The sequence below is a fragment of the Buteo buteo genome, chromosome 1 (genome assembly GCF_964188355.1).
Source record: "Buteo buteo chromosome 1, bButBut1.hap1.1, whole genome shotgun sequence".
Classification (NCBI taxonomy): domain Eukaryota; kingdom Metazoa; phylum Chordata; class Aves; order Accipitriformes; family Accipitridae; genus Buteo; species Buteo buteo.
Window position 1 is genome coordinate 9357914 of NC_134171.1, and position 17802 is coordinate 9375715.

General features: G+C 40.3%; 2 long non-coding RNA genes across 2 annotated transcripts; both read left to right on the forward strand.

The window, feature by feature from the left end:
* Positions 1–5807: 5807 nt before the first annotated feature.
* LOC142036909 (uncharacterized) lies at positions 5808–8485 on the forward strand. Its single transcript, XR_012652252.1, has 3 exons — positions 5808–5962; positions 6116–6292; positions 8408–8485. It is a non-coding gene; the product is annotated as an uncharacterized LOC142036909 (long non-coding RNA).
* A 641-nt stretch (positions 8486–9126) lies between these two features.
* LOC142036905 (uncharacterized) lies at positions 9127–16642 on the forward strand. Its single transcript, XR_012652251.1, has 3 exons — positions 9127–9247; positions 13386–13444; positions 16370–16642. It is a non-coding gene; the product is annotated as an uncharacterized LOC142036905 (long non-coding RNA).
* The last annotated feature ends 1160 nt before the right edge of the window (positions 16643–17802 follow it).

The following is a 17802-nucleotide window of genomic DNA, read 5'->3' on the forward strand; positions in this document are numbered from 1 at the left end:
TGGAACTATTTGTTTCATGGCAGAGGAGTGAGCTTTGGATTGCAGGTTACGTGGGGTAGAGAGCATGTGTTCCTGTACCTTATGTAGCCCCTGACAGATTTAGGTCTGATTTCACTTAAGGGTATGGACTCTGCTGTAAGAAAGTGTTCTGAAAATAAAAAAGTGCAAAGTGGCACAATTGTGACAAAATTCCCCAAACCTGTTGGTGAGGCATAGCTTAGTATTTTGCACTTAACTCTGCTTTCTGCTGTCAGCTACTTTTGAAAATGCATCATCCACGACGTTACAAAAAATTACCAAAAAATCTAGTTAAGCAAGGAAAACTAGCAGTGTTCTCACCTTCAAATGTGAGGAGAAAAATAAACGCCTTTCAAAGGTGGGTTAGGGGAAGTAAATCAGAGAACATGCAACGGTTTGCCCAGCTGGTTGTTTTCAAGCAATAGCTAACACAGAGAGTTAACCTGGTTCTATAACATGGCACAAATGGTTTTTAAGCATCAGACCTGAAAAATGCTCTACAACTCCATGGTCCAAAGTGGTAACTTTGCTCCGGTAAACTTTGTGTGGGATTAGGTACTGACTTTCTCAGGCAATGCCAACTGCCCACTGATGGAAGCTAAGGGAGTATTATTACATACTTTCTTTGTTCCTATGCTTTCCTTGAGGCATCTATTTTTGGACACTGTTTTGGACACTGAGCCACATGGCAGTCTAGTCTGAGCTACTGTAATCACTTCCATGTTCTTATCTGAAGTGTGACTTGAAAAGGGAGCCTATTCTGTGATATGTATCTGGAAAATAAGGTTTTGCTTAGTCAATTTGGCTCCAGTCCTATCACCTGGAAATTTGTCCCTATGAGCTGTTAACTGAATAGGCATGCAGACATTGTAGAGATTAAGACAAAGTGCCAGCTAGCTGTAAGAGCATGGTTTTGTCCTGTCTAGTTACTAGTACCTTAACTTTCTGTTTGAATATAATAAAGCTTTATTTATTTTTTTTACCTACACTTTGTTTAGCTTGAGTACTAATTTTCAAAGTAATATGGCAAATATAAAAGTGCTCATTCCTCATGGATTCCTGGAGCTAGAAAAGGTATACTTGATTTCTCTGGACGTGCTTTATATCCCACATGAGGTTGCATTACACAGTTAACTGTCTGCAGATCTTTTCTCCTCTTAAGTTGCAAGTCCCTTTTTCAAAGTTGGTGATGTTGAATATCAAATTGTTGGGAAAAGTTGGAGCATGCTGCAAGATAGACTGGGGAGAGACACTCTAGATTCACTGGTCCAGTTGTGACAGTATTCAAATAAAAAACAGGCATAGGCAAGGATTCATCTCTTTGAATCCACTTTATAATTGTTTTAAGAGAGAGATTACTTTATCTCACACTAAAACCAGTGCTCCAGGAATTTCCCAACCTGCAGTTTGCCTCGTTACCTGTTGAAAAATATATATGCTTGGGTGAATTAGTCCTGCACTACTGAGGGCAGCGTGCTGTGTTACCTATCCGTCTCAGAATAATTGTGTACATTCAGAAGGACATTGCCGGAGTAGAGCCTGGAGTTTTCCTGGTTTGGGGGAAAGCCCAAGTCAAGGACTGGTAACCTGATAGGCAGACATTTCAGATTGGTGTTGGCATTAAGCTCTCAGTGAACAAGAAGCTGCATTTACTGTGTTTTAGGAAGCACTGAGGCATGTGCAATAAACACAACATTAGCATTAGCAATGCCACTAAGTTCCCACTGGCATCTCATCCTGCAATGGCAAGTATGGCGGTTTCTGAGCCAACAAGGCCTTAGGCTTGTGATTCATGCCATGAGGACAGGGGCCAGCCCAAGAAGGTAGACAAAGCAGTAGATTGTGGATTACCATATAGTACACCTTCCCACCCCCACAACGTTTCCATTAAGGTTGAATAACTGAGCTTTTCTGCAATTTTATTTTTACTTTCATGTTTGTAACTGGAATTCTAAACACTGCAACTTTTTAGTACATTCAATATTTCAGTATGCTTTTAAAGTGCAGTTTTCTAGGTTTTCGAAGCATAATAGGAGGACAAATTTTATCCTGTGGTATCAGGTTGACGCATAAGTTGTCTGCATAGCCAAACCTTTAGAGCAGTCAGGGGCACTAATGGACTAACTGGTAGTAGTAATAGGCTAATATCCTTTATGGTAACGGGCAACAGAGGCTTGTCAGTGGGTCTAACACTTATCTTTACATACACAATTAAATTATCATTAAGCAGTAGTTGATTTTATAAAATGGTATTTACTGTCAGTTTTAGTACCGGTCAATACATTTTTATACTGATTCTGTTCATAAAAGGCTGCTTATTATGAGTATATGCATTTTCATTTTGTATGGGTGTATCATTTTGTGGCAGAGTTTATTTGACCCATCTGAAAACTTTGCTCTAGCGACAGGATCTGAAAGGAAAGACTGTCTGGAAATTTATGCAAACAGAACCGGATTATCTGACTTCCTCAAGTCAAATGGGAAGTTTGTGCATGGTAACCTCTTGAGTCAGCTGTGACACAGCCAGCTATGTTCCCTGGCAGGCAAAGTCTCTTGAAACCGATATAACTCCATTCTGGCAGAAATAAAGATAAATTAAAATAAAAGCTATGAAAAGTGTCCTGGATACACCTTCCCTTGTGAATTGGCATGGCATGATGGGCAGTAATTATTGCAATGGTGCTCCATCTGGCTACCTGTGTCCAGGATTACGCTTACGTTGCCGTCATACCCTCTTATGACTTCAACCACATGATTCTGTGATTTTTTTTTCCCCCAAAATAAACTTCAAAATGGTGTAGTGACTTGAGACCTAAGATGATAAAGGTCCATGAATAGTGAGAGGTAGAACTCAAAACAGTCATTTCCTTTCTATCTTGCTGTAGAGCAGTTTCATTTGATACACTGCCACTGTTGGGCTCTGACATCTAGTAGTGGCTAATGGGTCCTGAAAATTGAAGGTTATCAGCAGTGATGAAACAATTTCCTTGAAGTCTCAGCAGAGCGGCATACCTATGTGACAGGTCCCATCCTTCAGGAAAAAACCATCTAGAATCTCCCCTTCTACTTTCCCCCATCTCCATGTGTCACTCAGCAGCAGCTAATCAGTACGGTGGTAGTGCATCATCCTTAGGGTTGCCCTGACTTCATTAGTATGCACTGCTTTGAAGAAGGTGCTGCCCTTCTAGCTAGCAGGGTTGTCCTGGTTCCAGCTGGGATAGAGTTAATTGTCTCCCTAGTAGCTGGTATAGTGCTATGTTTTTGAGCCAGGTATGAGAAGAATGTTGATAACACACTGATGTTTTCAGTTGTTGCTAAGTGGTGTTTAGTCTAAAGTCAAGGATTTTTCAGCTTCTCATGCCCAGCCAGCGAGAAAGCTGGAGGGGCACAAGAAGTTGGGAGGGGACACAGCCAGGGCAGCTCACCCAAACTGGCCAAAGGAATATTCCATACCATGTGACATCATGCCCAGTATATAAACTGGGGGGAGTGGGGGCGGGGGGATCGCTGCTTGGGGACTAACTGGGTGTCAGTCAGCAGGTGGTGAGCAATTGCACTGTGCATTATTTGCGTATTCCAGTCCTTTTATTATTAATGTTGTCATTTTATTAGTGTTATCATTATCATTATTAGTTTCTTCTTTTCTGTTCTATTAAACTGTTCTTACCTCAACCCACGAGTTTTACTTCTTTTCCCGATTTTCTCCCCCATCCCACTGGGTGGGGAGGGATGAGTGAGCGGCTGAGTGGTGCTTAGTTGCTGACTGGGGTTAAACCATGACAAGGGTATGTGGGGTGGTTAATGGGACTTCCAGATTTCACTAGTCTTATTTGCTTCCCATGTTTGACCTCAGAGGTCATCAAAAGGGTGTTTGTTCTTGGAGCTGGTGGGCCTGGCTGAAGAGTATTCCTTTAGCTTTTTCTGGACATCTCTGCCCACAGCCGTTGCTGCTGCTTCCACTGACATAGCAGCACTTGCCTTTGCCACCTCTTACACACTGCCTTTCTTTCACTCTTGAATTTAGTAAGATTTTAATGTATTATTGTAACAAAAGGAGGCATTTAAATAGTTATTTAGAACATAAAACTATGAATGCAGAGCTCAATTACCCTCTCAATTAATTTTTAATAAACAAGAACACAATCACTGTGAGCAGTAAAAATATCATTAATCAGGCATAACAATGTGCAAAATTAAAAACCATTAGGGGGTTTAAAAAACCACTAGGACCTAAAACGCAAAATAAACTTGTTCTTTCAAAGTCATATATTAGTGCAAGTGTGGTGCCTCAAATTGTCTCTGCTTATGATGATACGACCAAATGGTAGAAAGGCCTTGCTTTGTAGATAAGGGATTCAAGGGGATCATTCAGGATCATCTGTTACTTGACATCCCATGGCCTGTGCTGTATAAAATGTGGTATTGCTGTTTTGCTAGAAGCAGTAATGTTTCCAGCAGCCATCACAATGAAATTGTGCTGCAAAATGAGGGGCATTAAAGGCAATGGCATCAGGCCACATTGAGACAACGTTGTGATCTCTGACAAGAAAGTCACCAAGTTTTCAAGGAATATTCCTAGCCTCTTCATTACCTCCAGGGACTTTGTTTGCCGACAGCCATATGTCTCTCTCCTCTTTTCTCTCCCTCTTTATTATGTTTCAGAAACTATTCTTTATCTTCTTTCATTTTTATGACTCTCTATGCATGCAGAATTCAGAAATGTAGGACTGGATGAGATCTCCTACATCACCACTTGCTGTCATGTGCAACATTATTACGTTGGTCTTTTTATAAACTATTAAACTCCATTTTGCAACTAGCTTGATTGTTTTACCCTGCTACTAAAGGCAGAATACTATTCCAGAAACTCACTGCTCTGGCGAGGATTGCTACCTTCTAATTTCCCAGCTAGATTATGCCCATTTTTATGAAAAGGTGCTCTTTTTCTTTCTATGCGTACTGGATAAACATTTAGTTTAAGTAGAATTTGTCAGCCTCTGTGAAAATTTTTGCTCCTAATTTCTCTGTTTTAATGACTGTGGGATAGATAATACCTTCCCTGCCACACCTCTCTCAATGGAGTCCAGGGTGCAGTTTGCTTTATTTGCAGTGCACTGTTGGCTCAAACGGGCTCATGCTCAGCCTGACATCACCATGATCCCCCGGTCCTTTTCGTGGGCTGATGCTCAGCCAGTTTCCCGCCTGTCCTGATGCCTGGGGTTATTCTCTATTGAGCTTGAGGTATCTGTTGGCCTAATGCTCAAATTTATTGAGATCTCTTTGGATTAAATTCTGCCAGTCCTCATGTCAGCCACTCTTTAATTTGGTGCCCATAAATTTGCTCAGGGTGCATTCTGTGTCATCATCTGGGCCTCTGATCAAGAGGCTGAACACTGTGTTCTTCACTAACTACACGTCAACCATTCATTTTTACCAGTTGAGCCTGGCGGTCCAGCCAATTTTCAAACCATCTGACAGACTGGTGGCCCAACCCATGCTTTCTCAAAAAAGATCGTTTTTGTGTCACTGTATAAATTGAAGAGAACTGAAACTTTGTAAACTTTTTGGCATAGATCCCACACAGAGCACTTGGAGAAGATTTAAAAGCCCAGGAGGCATAGAAAGGACACACTAAAATACCCAGACAGGAATTATAGTATCTAAGTTTACCATAAAGTCATATTGTATTGTACGTACCTTATTCCGCTGTTTGAGAGACTCCATGTGTGATACAGCTGGATGCTCTAGGTGTGATTTAGGAGATGTAGGAATCTGGGCCTGAAAGTCTTCCCATATTTATGAGTCAGTGGAGAACCTGGATTTCACAGCCTGTCTGTGCTTGTTCTGAATCCTGGTCAGTATCAATGTTGGTAGTGACACAAGATAGAAGTACTTGAATTTAGAAGTTGATAACTCCCACAGACAAGATTTCCTGGTTTTAATGGTAGCTTCTGGCCCAGTGAGCTTTTCAGAGCTCATACAAACTGCTGATGTATTTCTTACTTTTATATTTAAAAGAAAGATTCCTTATGGCAATATTTTCTTATGTTCCAATTGTTTCCTTCATTTGTTGATATTTGCTTCTGTATTTGTGCAGCTTGCTGGGCAGAATTCCAGTGGGACGGCATGTACTCCTTTTCCGAGGACAATGAAATCAGGAGCTGAGTACCAGACTACACTGACGCTTGAGGCTTGGCTGAACAGACACAGGTCTGCTGGTACGGGAATGTGTCAGGAGCTGAAACGTCAGTAGTTCAGGCTGTAGAGGCAATTGGTAAGTGTGGTAGAAAGGACAATCCGGGTAGCCAGCAAAATCATGGTTTTTTATCAGTGGAATCACTTAGCAATTGCAGAATGATGGCTTCAGGATAGTGTTTCAGTAAGATGTGCTTGGGCTATTGGACGTTGAGTAGTACTTTTTACAAAGAAGTTCTAATGGTAATGCATATAAAGCTGGAGAATTCACATGCGCACACACACAAAATGATTTGATGCAAATCATTAATCATAAAATTATACAAATTCACCCACAATAAATTTCAAATGCATACACACTTTCCAGCTTGACTGAAAAACCAGTAAATGTCAGTTAGGGCCTGGCAGTTAAGATCTCTAGCGTTAGTTCAGATACTGCTTTGAGAACTGGAATCTTTTCGAAAAACACAGACTATAGTGGAAAAAAATACTGAGACCTTCAAAGAACATGACAAGATATGCATAACTGAAGAGCCTGGCTGAAATCAAAACATCTCTCATAGTTTAAGGGATACTGTGAACTTGAACTATAGTCACTTCAAGATAAAATGAACTAAAAGCTGTTCAAGTTTTTTCATGCCGGTGAATTTTCTCCACCCATTTTTGTTTTAACGATGACTCTTTAAAGTTTTTTATTTTTGTACTTTTCATTGCTATGAGAAAAATCCAAATAAGCAGGGGGAAATTACTAGCTTTACACAGTTTTAGAGCTATGTAGAGGACAGTGAAAATTATTTTAAATCTTCTAATCTTTTTCAGTTATAAGTTATCTTAGGCTTTATTGGCAAAGGAAGGGTTCCAAATGGACATGTTTTATTATATCATTTCATATGTCCATTTGCTTGCTAATATTTATCAACCACAATAAAGTGTTCCTTGTAAATGCTTTACTTTTAAAGTAATACTTTTGTAATCTGTAAGAAAGGTTAGGCTTGTAGGAAGACATCATTATATTTTATCAGATATAATTGGAAAAATAACCAAGCTTTCAGGCTTACAGTTCTTGTATTTGGTCTGATTTCATCTAATAAAACATATTACCTCTCCTTACAAACTTTCTTTTTCAGCACAGATTTTCTCAGCATGGCTGGATTTCCTCCAGAACTGTAATAATAGCTTAGAAGGTTGCTGTTTTTGCAGGCAAACTTACAGTATTTAGTATGTGATTGTTTATGAATTACTGAGACATTGCTACTCTCAGTACAAACTGATATTGCATGTTCATTGTAGACGCAGTAAATTAACTTTTTAAACAATTTTACTTTTCTGTGGATTTGGGATTAGTATTACTTGTTTCACTCTGATGTGCTGAGAATTTTCTTGCTTTTTAAAAAATTATTATTATAACTTCAGCAAGACTTTGTTGTATTCCAGTAACTGAGGTGATGTCCTGATGGACACATTTACAGGGAGCTTCAGAAGGCATAAATTTGGTTTGCATGTACTATTTGTATCTGCTGGTATAGTTCTAATTGCCATTGGATTTTACTAAATCAATCCCTGATAAAAAGGATTCTCACAGTTTTATGAGATTCATACACTTGTTACCCTGTTTAACAAAGAGGCAGCTAAGGACTAGGATAGATGAAATTATGTGCTTACGGCCATGTAAGAAAACTAGATGAGATAGGTCTTTAACTCAGTTCTCCAGCATCTGATCAGTGATTTTTACTTTACATTTTTCCTCTTCTGAAACTTAACTGGGCTAAGCGATGGAGGAGAAAGCTGGAGTGAAAAATAATGTTGTACTCTTCCCAATTTTCAGTTGTATTAATGAGGGGGATATTTAAATCCATCTTAATCTGTTAATCCCTTTTTTTACTGTTGGGTGATGTAAATTAGCTTGAAGGAAGATGTTTTGAAAGGGATTGACACTTACATAGAAGAGGTTTTGATCTGCAGCTCTCAAAACCCTTTTCAAAGGCGACATTGTGGACTGACGTTTTCAAACTGATGGAGGAGGGGAGTGAGAAGAGCAAAAGAGGGAAGAGAAAAACAAGAAGGAAAATTAAAAAACCCAGTAAATACAAAAAATATTTTTTATTTTAGTAAATGTTTTGGAAAAAGTTAATGATAGCAATTTTCACATTATTTCTTAAAATCTCTTGAAATCCTGCTTCTTTTAAATCAATAGGAGACCATCATTGAGTTTCATAGCAAGAAGATCAGGCGTAATAGGAAGACACTGGACACAGAGCAATCTGACCATCAGGTATAATTGACTCACTGGTACTATGCTGTTTCATAGGATAATGATGAGTGTGTAATTTACTGTGACTAAATGGAATAGATTGTACACTGATATGCAGAAAGCCTGGTAGTGCAATTGTATCTTAATTACATATCAGGTGATACAGAACAAGGGAAGTCACTCCACTGTTGAACTAGGTACCCAGCTTCTTTGTAAACTGCCAAATGCAGAGCTGCCAGATACCTTGCAAAGATCTCCATTTAATACTAGCACTTAAAATGCAAGCCTTGAAACTGAAATAGAAATATCACAGTCCTAACCTGCAGGCTACACAGAATCTTTCCAAAGTAATTGGGGGAATAACGCAGTAAAATGCTGATGCTGGTGGGGCAGGGATAAACCAGTTCTTTGCACGTTTGACAACATGGCAGGAAAATGCAGAACAGGGAATGAGCAAGGAAAGGGAAAGCTGATCCAAGCCAAGCATGGGTGGTGATGAACATGAAAAAACAATGGCGGATTTAAGGTTTTTTTTGTTTTATTGTCATTCGCTTTTTCACTGTTAAAATGTTCACAGATGAAATGCTAAAGGTCCTGATGATTCACATACAAACCTTCACAAAATTTATTCCAGAACCAGCTTTTCAGAAGAGCCTGCAGGAATCCAGGGAGGAAGCTCAGAGAAGGGCGATTCAGTCACGTGCAGAGATGACAGGATTGTTGCATCTTTGAGTAAATTCAGTTAAAGGTCTTTGGAAAACATATTTCTGGCAGCTATGTGAGGTACGAGGACAGATGAACATGGGTATAGAAAGAAGTCTTCTGTGTAAAACCATAAACATGAAAATCCTCAGTGTTATAATAGCTGATTTACAAGTGTGATCCTATCCTCTTGGCTGATGTATTGTGACTGTGTTTTACCTCCTACAGCTTGAATTTAAGAGGCAGGTTACTGACAGCTCAAACAACCCATACCCTGATGAATACAGAGAAGGAGCTGTAAGACCGACCTACTGTAGTGCCACAGACCCAGGGCCAAGTGTGTCAACTGTATCCACCGAAGCATGGGACACAGATGCTCAAATATGTTAGCTACAGGCATAATTTCATCAGTGTAGTGTTCCAAAGGGGATAATTAGCTAAAATAGCAAAACAGTCTATATTAATTTACACTTTCCTTACCTCTTTAAATGTCTCTCATATTATTATCTTAAGTCTGTTTATACACAGACTTGCACTGCCTCATTACTGTTTGACAGTAGCTTAGTTCAACTAGTTAAAACTCTGTGGACCTTTTTACAATTCTAATATGATAAAGCTTGCTCTGATAAATGTATAGGTTTAAAATAATCCACAATAATCAGGGTTAAAGTCTCAAAAATGTCAGTCTTAATGCACTTTTAATCTACAGGGATTCCTTTTATGGTTCTTAATGCTTTGTTTTACATGATGTATCTTTATATTCCACACAAAAACCATAAAAAAGCTTTTAAGGCTGCAAAATCAAGCATTCTAAAGTTAGAAAATGCCAGAATTCATGTTGTTTGCAGAACTTTGATTTGCCTCCCCTTGCGTTTGATTGCAAGGTAGTCATTAATGACATGAGCCCATTCAGTGCACAGAAAGGCTGGTAGTCACTTAATGAGCAACTATTCAATATTTTTTTCACTTTTGGATGCTTGATGTGGGACTCCATGCCTTACTACTTACTGTTCAAATCCTGCTCCAAAGACAGAGTTAGTAACTTTGTTATGGACTTTTCAGTGGTATACAACAGCATTAAGCGAGTTTCACAAACAAAATTCAATGTATTTTGATAACAACCTCATAAAGTAAGAAGAAGATAGCATTACAACTAATCACATTACATTGCAGCTACATTTTTAGCCATAAAAGCACAAGGCTAGAATTTAGGCTTTCAGCAAAGCCCTGCACCCAGTTCATGGCCACCCATGAAAAATGGGTTTTTAAGTGGCTAATTTAGTAGTCTGTGTGTAATACAAAAATAGAATCCAGTCCTTCTGAGCAGCATACAAATGCCTTAGCCAGCAACACCCCCCCCCCCCCCCCTTTTTTTTTTCCTGCAGTCATTTTGTTCATTTTCTGCAACAAAAGAGCCAGGATCCTCTGGACAAGATCTGATTCATTATACAATCCTGACTCACCTCCATACCATGGTCCATTCTGTGCACTGAGTAGCTTTATACAGCTCTCTACCAATGAGCTGGATATGCTTCCCTAAAAATGATGGAAAAATTGCAGAGGGAGAGAAAAGGAAAAAAAAGCCCATCCCTGTGTGTATTTCTAGCAGGCTTGATGGTCTAGGTGTTTCCCTGCCTCTCTAACCCGATGTGGCTTCAATGACTGCTTTGGGCAACTGCGTGTCTGTGCTGGTGCTGAGCATGTAGGGTAAGTGGATAAAAAAACTACCCTTGGAAGATGGTTAAAAAAACAGTTCATGAGGTGTGTGGAAGATGAGTGCTGAGATGGGGAGAAGGAATTCTGGTTGCTAAGAGGATTAGGGGAATTTACTGGTAGGAAAAGGAGGCCTCATTTACCTCTGGAAGGATGTGTCATGCTGTTTCCCACCACTGACCCAGATTGCTAATGGCGTGATCCTGACCTGGGAAAGATAACAGGATGCCCTCCGCCCTGAGAGGTTAAGCACAGCCCTGCACCATAAATCAATGCACCACTTCCCTCCTTAAAAAGAGCAAGATAAAATGAGTTCCTCTCTTCCTTTTCCTGATGGGTAATGGAGCTACATCCCCTGAAGAAGTGATAACATAGGTGGGGGCTGTTTTGCCTCAGAATTCCTTCTTGTAGGTCTCCTTCAGCTTCATGATCTTTATATGACAGTGTCTGTGAAGCTGTTGAGTGCCTCTGCTGGGACTGTCAGTGAGTGATCAGTGCATAAACAGGATAACTCCTAGTGGTTTTCTCATGTCTGTGGTCCTCTGGATACTCTTCCAAATGGCAGGAGAGCCTAGAACTCCTCAAGGTAGAAGGGTGCTCTCTAACTCCCAGCTTTTGGAGTACGGTGCAGCAGACAGTGGAGGGTGGCACCATTAGTATATTAAAGGTCTGCAAGTCTTTCCTGAGACAGGGACATTTTGCATAAGCACCCATGTGTGAAGTGTAACAACGGCATGATGTGGCACAAGGGCCTAGTTCGGGTCTGCTGCACAGCTTTGCTCATGGTTGAGTGACTGGGGCTACTCCAGGTGGAAGGTGCACCAAAGTGCAGTCTGCACAGGTTGCATGAGCAGTGTCCTGTAAGGTGATCTCATGGCCAGACACCCTTAGGGTATATTGTGCTGGTGTTCCACCTGAGGGACCTTCAGCACCCCATCAAGTACTCCCAGAGCTAGATCTTGCAGACTATCAAGGGCTTCAGGTCTCAAGGACCAATGTGTCACTGCTATAGGGCATTACAGGCCTACCAACACTGCTTTGATGGTGCTTGGAGAATTCCTGTCCCTTCTGCAGTACAGGCAGACAGGATCCCTTGTGGTATTACCGATATACCAGGAGAAAAGATTGAGAACTCAGTGCCAGCACTGAGAAACAGAAGATCGAGTGTTTGATGGATTTTTGTGCCCCAGGATGAGGCACACTCAATGAATCTGTATGTGCAGTAAATGTAAAGAGCCTCTGGCACCTGGGAGCTTGAGAGTAACATTCATGGACTTGAGCTCACAAGCTCCCATAGGTCTTTACAGAACATACTTGAACTGAGATTTTCAAAGGCTTATTGCCTGGCACAAATTTGTGCAGTGACTCATAGGAGCAGTGAGAAACATATCCCTGATACAGATAGCTCCTCTGTTAAATTTCAAGGCTCTGCATCAAACTAGAAGGTGCACAAACTTTTTAACAGAACAGTCTTGCATTTCATTTATTAAGATGGGCATTCTTCCATCTTTTGTTCTCACAGACAGCTGAACCAACTTTTTAATAAACGAGCAAACAAAATACCCTTTAGGTCCTCAGCAGTCAGCCAGTACAGAAAATCTCGCTTGAACAGTTAAGGTTAGAAGTTGTAATGTACTGATTGTACTGATAACAAACCTATTTATTAATGAAAGTGTCAGGCTGCCTTAACTTTGTGTGTCCATATAAATAGCCACATGGGAGTTACGACATGCAGTAACTTACTTTTACAAGCTACTGATGCATGACATCTTGTACCTTTTATTTCTGCAGCTATGTTCCTCAAATCAGTTTAGTGATGCAAAGCATTAGTTTTAGGTGAGTGAACTCAACCCTATATGTTTTAAATGAGAGAAATCATTAATTATTAATTGATAATTATTAATTAGCCCATACAAGACTGAACAAATGTGAAATATGTGAGCTAAGCTCATAGCAACAGTTTAGAACATGAAGGGATGCATCTCACACTATATGGACTTTCAATTTGTTTTATTACAGAAAAAAGCGTAGATGTCTCTTAATTTCCACTAGATAGATCTGTCCAGATAATACCTGTTCTCATTTCTATAACCAAAAGGTGGCAGCATATTGTCTACTTTCCCTTTCTATCCATCCTAGCTCTAAGCTCCTAAATAACCTTACTTGCTCAGTTTGTCGGAATGCCAGGAAGTTCAGAACAATCATGCTGACTAAGGAATGCTGATGAGATCTTATGTGAAATCAACTGTTTGTCACCTTTAAATAGAAACAGGAATAGATCAAGGACTGGCGATTTTATTCCATTGTTTCAATGACAGCCTGATTGACTTTTGGAAATGTAAAGAAGGGTTAAATTTCAGCTCAGCGGTGTAACTTCAGAAGGGACACCTGTCTATAGAGCTTAACACTTTTATTAAGAGTAATGATTGTTAAGAAGCCAGAGCCAATAGTATCTGGCAGATACTAATGATGTGTCAGACTTAAAATCAGTTTTGTTCATACTTAGGTACTTCCTGCTTTGGTAAACGGACAAGAGGCCTGTGGGCATCCAAAGGAGCAGCAAAGGTAGGGCAAATACTTTATGCAGTGAAATACCAAGGTGAAAAGGACGTGAATGTACCAGTTGAATTTTGCTGCATGAGTGCATTAGTTCAGAGGCTTCTGGAAAAATGCCCGGATACACCCATTTCCCATTTTGGCAGGTGAAGAGATCTGGAGGCAGAGGAAAGCTTCTGAAACATAACCTGCTCTCAGATCTGCAGGGGTCCTGTATACTTGGCACGATGCCACAAGTCCTCAGGAAACATGACTGCTACAGAACACTGCAGTGTGTGTCCTTAACAACTCAAAACACCCCCATGCATATCAAACTGATTCCTGCTCTTTATACTGACTTCCCATGCTCAAACTCAGGGTCTCAGTCATGATTTCCCTGCTGCCCCATGGCTTGGCCAGGCAACTGTAAATGACACTGCTCCGGGATGTTGGCTGGAGTTCCTGAGGCACTATGAAGATTTTTACCACAAGGGTAAATAAAACCTTTCAATGAGAGAGAGTTGAGAACTTCAGTTAGCCCCATTTTCCAGCTGGAGAATAGATGCACAGAAAGCATGAGAATATGTCTGATAACTACAGAAAACTTTAGGGTCACTTTCAAGCCCCAACTCAGTAGATGCCTATGAAGAAATGCCCTAAGTACAAGCCTCAGCAGCCACCCAGTCTGAGTCCAGAAGCTTTTGTGAAGTATTTAGTTCATCTGAGTGCTCCAGCTTGCAAGTATGGGTAGTGGTGAGCAGCATCCCACATGGCACCGTACCTCCTGTCTGTGCTGTCCATAACTAGAGATCAGACTTAATGGAGAAAGACAATTTATAGATAGGGCTGGATGGATGATTAAGGAGAACGATGTGGAAGCTGGTGCTGACAAGCAAGATACAGATGGAGGGAAGGTTGCTTAGGTGGCTGAGAGCATGTGATCCTTCATCTCAGTCGTAACTGCCAGCGAAGATGCATTTTTGGTGAGTAGACTGAAGACACAACTCTTCTAGATATTAAGGATCATCTTAAATTATTACTCATCCTTCCAAATGGAAGAACAAGTTTTTGGCCTGCTGTCTCTGACACAGAATCATCATACACTTAACTAAAAAAGCTCCTCAAAGCTCACATTCTCCCTCTTAAGAGTAGAAGAGGAACAACAATGGTTATTTGAGAATTTTATGTGATGTTAGCCCAGCACATGAATGCAAAATAAAAAATATACATAGCAACGAGGCCATGTAAAAGCACATATGGAGGAGAATTTCCAGGCTTTAATCTGGCTCTGTCATAAGTAGAGATGGCTTTGAGGGAGGCTGGAGAATTTTGATGTGGTGCTTGTATCAAGATGCTCTTCAGCAGCACAGCAGCGGGTGGGTGGTTTGCTGTGCAGTATTTCTGTCGCTGTCTATTGTGTGAGTGGCTGCTTCTGGCCTGTCAGTGCCTGCAACTTGCCTTCCTATTTAATCTGGTCTCAGTTCAGTCACCTTTCCACAATGTCAGCATTGGCTTCTGAAGATGATAACCAGCAAAAGGTGGCACACATGGTGAGCCCCAGCCACTGCAAGTCTGTTACCCAGAATGAAGGATGCCCCTCGCCAGTCCCACTTGGTTTAATGTCTAGCATTGAAGAGACAGCAAAAAGGGACTGTAACTAATTTTCTTCTATGTACTTACAAATGCACAGGTGGGAAAATCCTCTGTAAATTGTCTTATATTTTACATGCTGTCAGCCAAGGGATGAGTTAATACAATTCAGCCATGCCAATATGAGCAGATTTCAAAGCTGCTTGTCTGTTGCTCCCTCCATTTCCCATCTCTTGTTGAACAGCTGGTCTCTAGAAACAGAAGAAATATTTCTGTTCAGACATTTCAAAACCAGCTTGAAAAGATAAAGGACTGAGCACCTCAGTATGTTCTCTCCCTCCCTCAGTGTTAGTGCAGCTGGAAAATTGTCTGTATGACTAGTAAATCTCAGACCTTTTTAGACCTGGAATAGACATTCAGCACAGGTTCTATTTTGAATGGGAATCTATTTTCCTCTATCTCTTATTTTAAAAGCATCTGTAGTTCACAGCTACGCTCAAAACTGACAAGTCTGCGTGTCAAATGGAAATGCCAACATAGTATGGTGTGACATGAACAGCGCCCAAACATTTTCTTATGGCTTTTTTTTTGCTGGTGCAACAAAGGTATTTTTTAACATTTGTCTGTCTTAGATGAAGATGGGGTCTTAAGACTGTATTTTGTTTATTCTGGAGAGTTACCATTTCTGCTGCCTTTATATCCTCCTTTTTTTCTCCAATGACATTTGCAATTTAACACTGGTTAGAAGATAGAAAAGCCGGAATTCACTGATTCAGAAACATCCCACACCACAATATCCAGTCTCTTTTCCGCCTAGATAAAAAGTGCTAGCAAAAAAAGTGCAACCTGCATCAGATTTAAGCAGCTGATCTCAAGATAAAAGGTGACTCATGGCATAATCAATCTTCAAAGCCCATTTTTATGCAAAAGGTGAGTTTAATCCTCTATTAATTTCGGTGTGTGGAAAGAGGCAATTTTCAGCTCCAGCTTGGAAGGAACTAATTGCCAAGTACAGCATTCTATAGCATGAAGATGGGATCTCCAAGTATAGTGTGTGCATTTGCCCTCCAAGATACTTTTACACTCAGAGCTAGGCCTAGTCCATAAAACCTCCTCTTGTTTTGGTAGTTGCTGTTAGTTAATGGGAAGCAGCAGGCTTTTTGAATAATCTAATGACTCCTGACTGTGCTTAATTACAGCCTTTAAAAAAATATATCTGACACTTTCTCCAATAAATAAAATAGTTGACTAAGCAGAAACAGTCCAACCAATAAAATAACTGATAGTAAAACAGCAAATATTTTCCTCTCTTTCAGAGTTTTTAAATTTCACAATATGTGTATGCTTTTTTTTTTTTTTTTTCAGCAAGCCTGGAGCAGAAAAACAGCTTTGCAGATCTAAGTGATAATAATGAGGAGAGACACTCCTGAGGTTCAGGATAAAGAGGGCTACATTCTGCTGGTCTGTAAGTGCTTCATTTTTCTCTCCTCAGAAAGAGGGTATGTATTCCTGCAGAAACCTGGCTGGAACCAGGTCATCCTGCCTTTCAAGGAAACAAGGTCCTGCAACTGGTTGGTTAATGGGAGGTACTTTTCCTCTCTGGAAGGCAGCAGCTTTTGCTGAGCTCAGAACTCAGTTTGAACCAGGAGCTGACAGCTACTGCCTCTCACAAATGCCTCTCTAAAGAAGCTGTGGCTCCTGGCCCTGCACCAGCCCAACAGCATGCTGTCTGCCCGCTTGCCATCTTGGGTGTCCTGCATTGCTGATCTGTCTTCTAAATGATGTGTGAAGCCCCTCCAGTAATATCAATACAACAGGGCAGTGAATCAAATCGTGCACATCAAGGGAAAAATGTTAAATACTTCTAGCTTTAAAATTGCCTAACAGATGTTCTTTGTTTTTGACTCAAAACCATTCAAGTTTAAATACAAAAACAGCTGAGCCAAGTGGGAATGTTTCAGTCTCAAAAAAACCCACTGGAACCAACAAGGAATGGTAGGCTTGTTTTGTTCTCACACCGGTGCATCAATTCTGTTTAAAGTGCTTTCCCTAAATTAACTTCTGTTCCAGGACAGTGTATGAAAAAATTAGCAATTGGAGAGGTTAAGTGAGGATCACAATAAAAGTTGTAATTCAGCCTTAACAATCCAGTACACTGTAGCCACGTTTATCTGCCATGCATAGTGCATGTTTTTTCAAACACTTGCAGGGAGCCCTGGTACCTCTTTGTCAAAAAGGGTACTTCATCTAATGTTACTTGAAAAACTTTCTTTGCCTCAACTATATTGTAAAGTTGACATAAATCCACTAGAATGTGAGTTTTTTAAAATCTTGAAAAATATTTATTTCAAATTGCTTATTAAAAAATCTCCCCATATGACAACCACATGCCCTAAATGTGAACCCATTGCCCCATAGTGATTCAGGGTCGTATTAGATTAGACAGTAACTCTTGAGAGGTGGCTGCTCATATTAGCAAAATTAGTGTATCACAAGTGCACTATTAGAGTAGACATTGCAGGATTTTATGCTTTGAAAACCTGGATCTTTTAACCCTCACATAATCTCTTTTTTCTCCCTCCTGATGCAATTTCCAGAATGTAGTGGGAAACTAAGTTAAAGACACCTGCTTTCTGAGGAGAGGATGCTGCTCTCTGGGATAAAAATGCAGGATGCTTGCCCAGAGAAGATTTCCTTGGCAAGAGAAAAGTATTTATGCAACTGAGAGCTCTGCCTTGTTCTTTTCTTTCCTTCTTTGAGATGTGGAGATGAGAAGTAGTTTGTGCATTATCACAGAT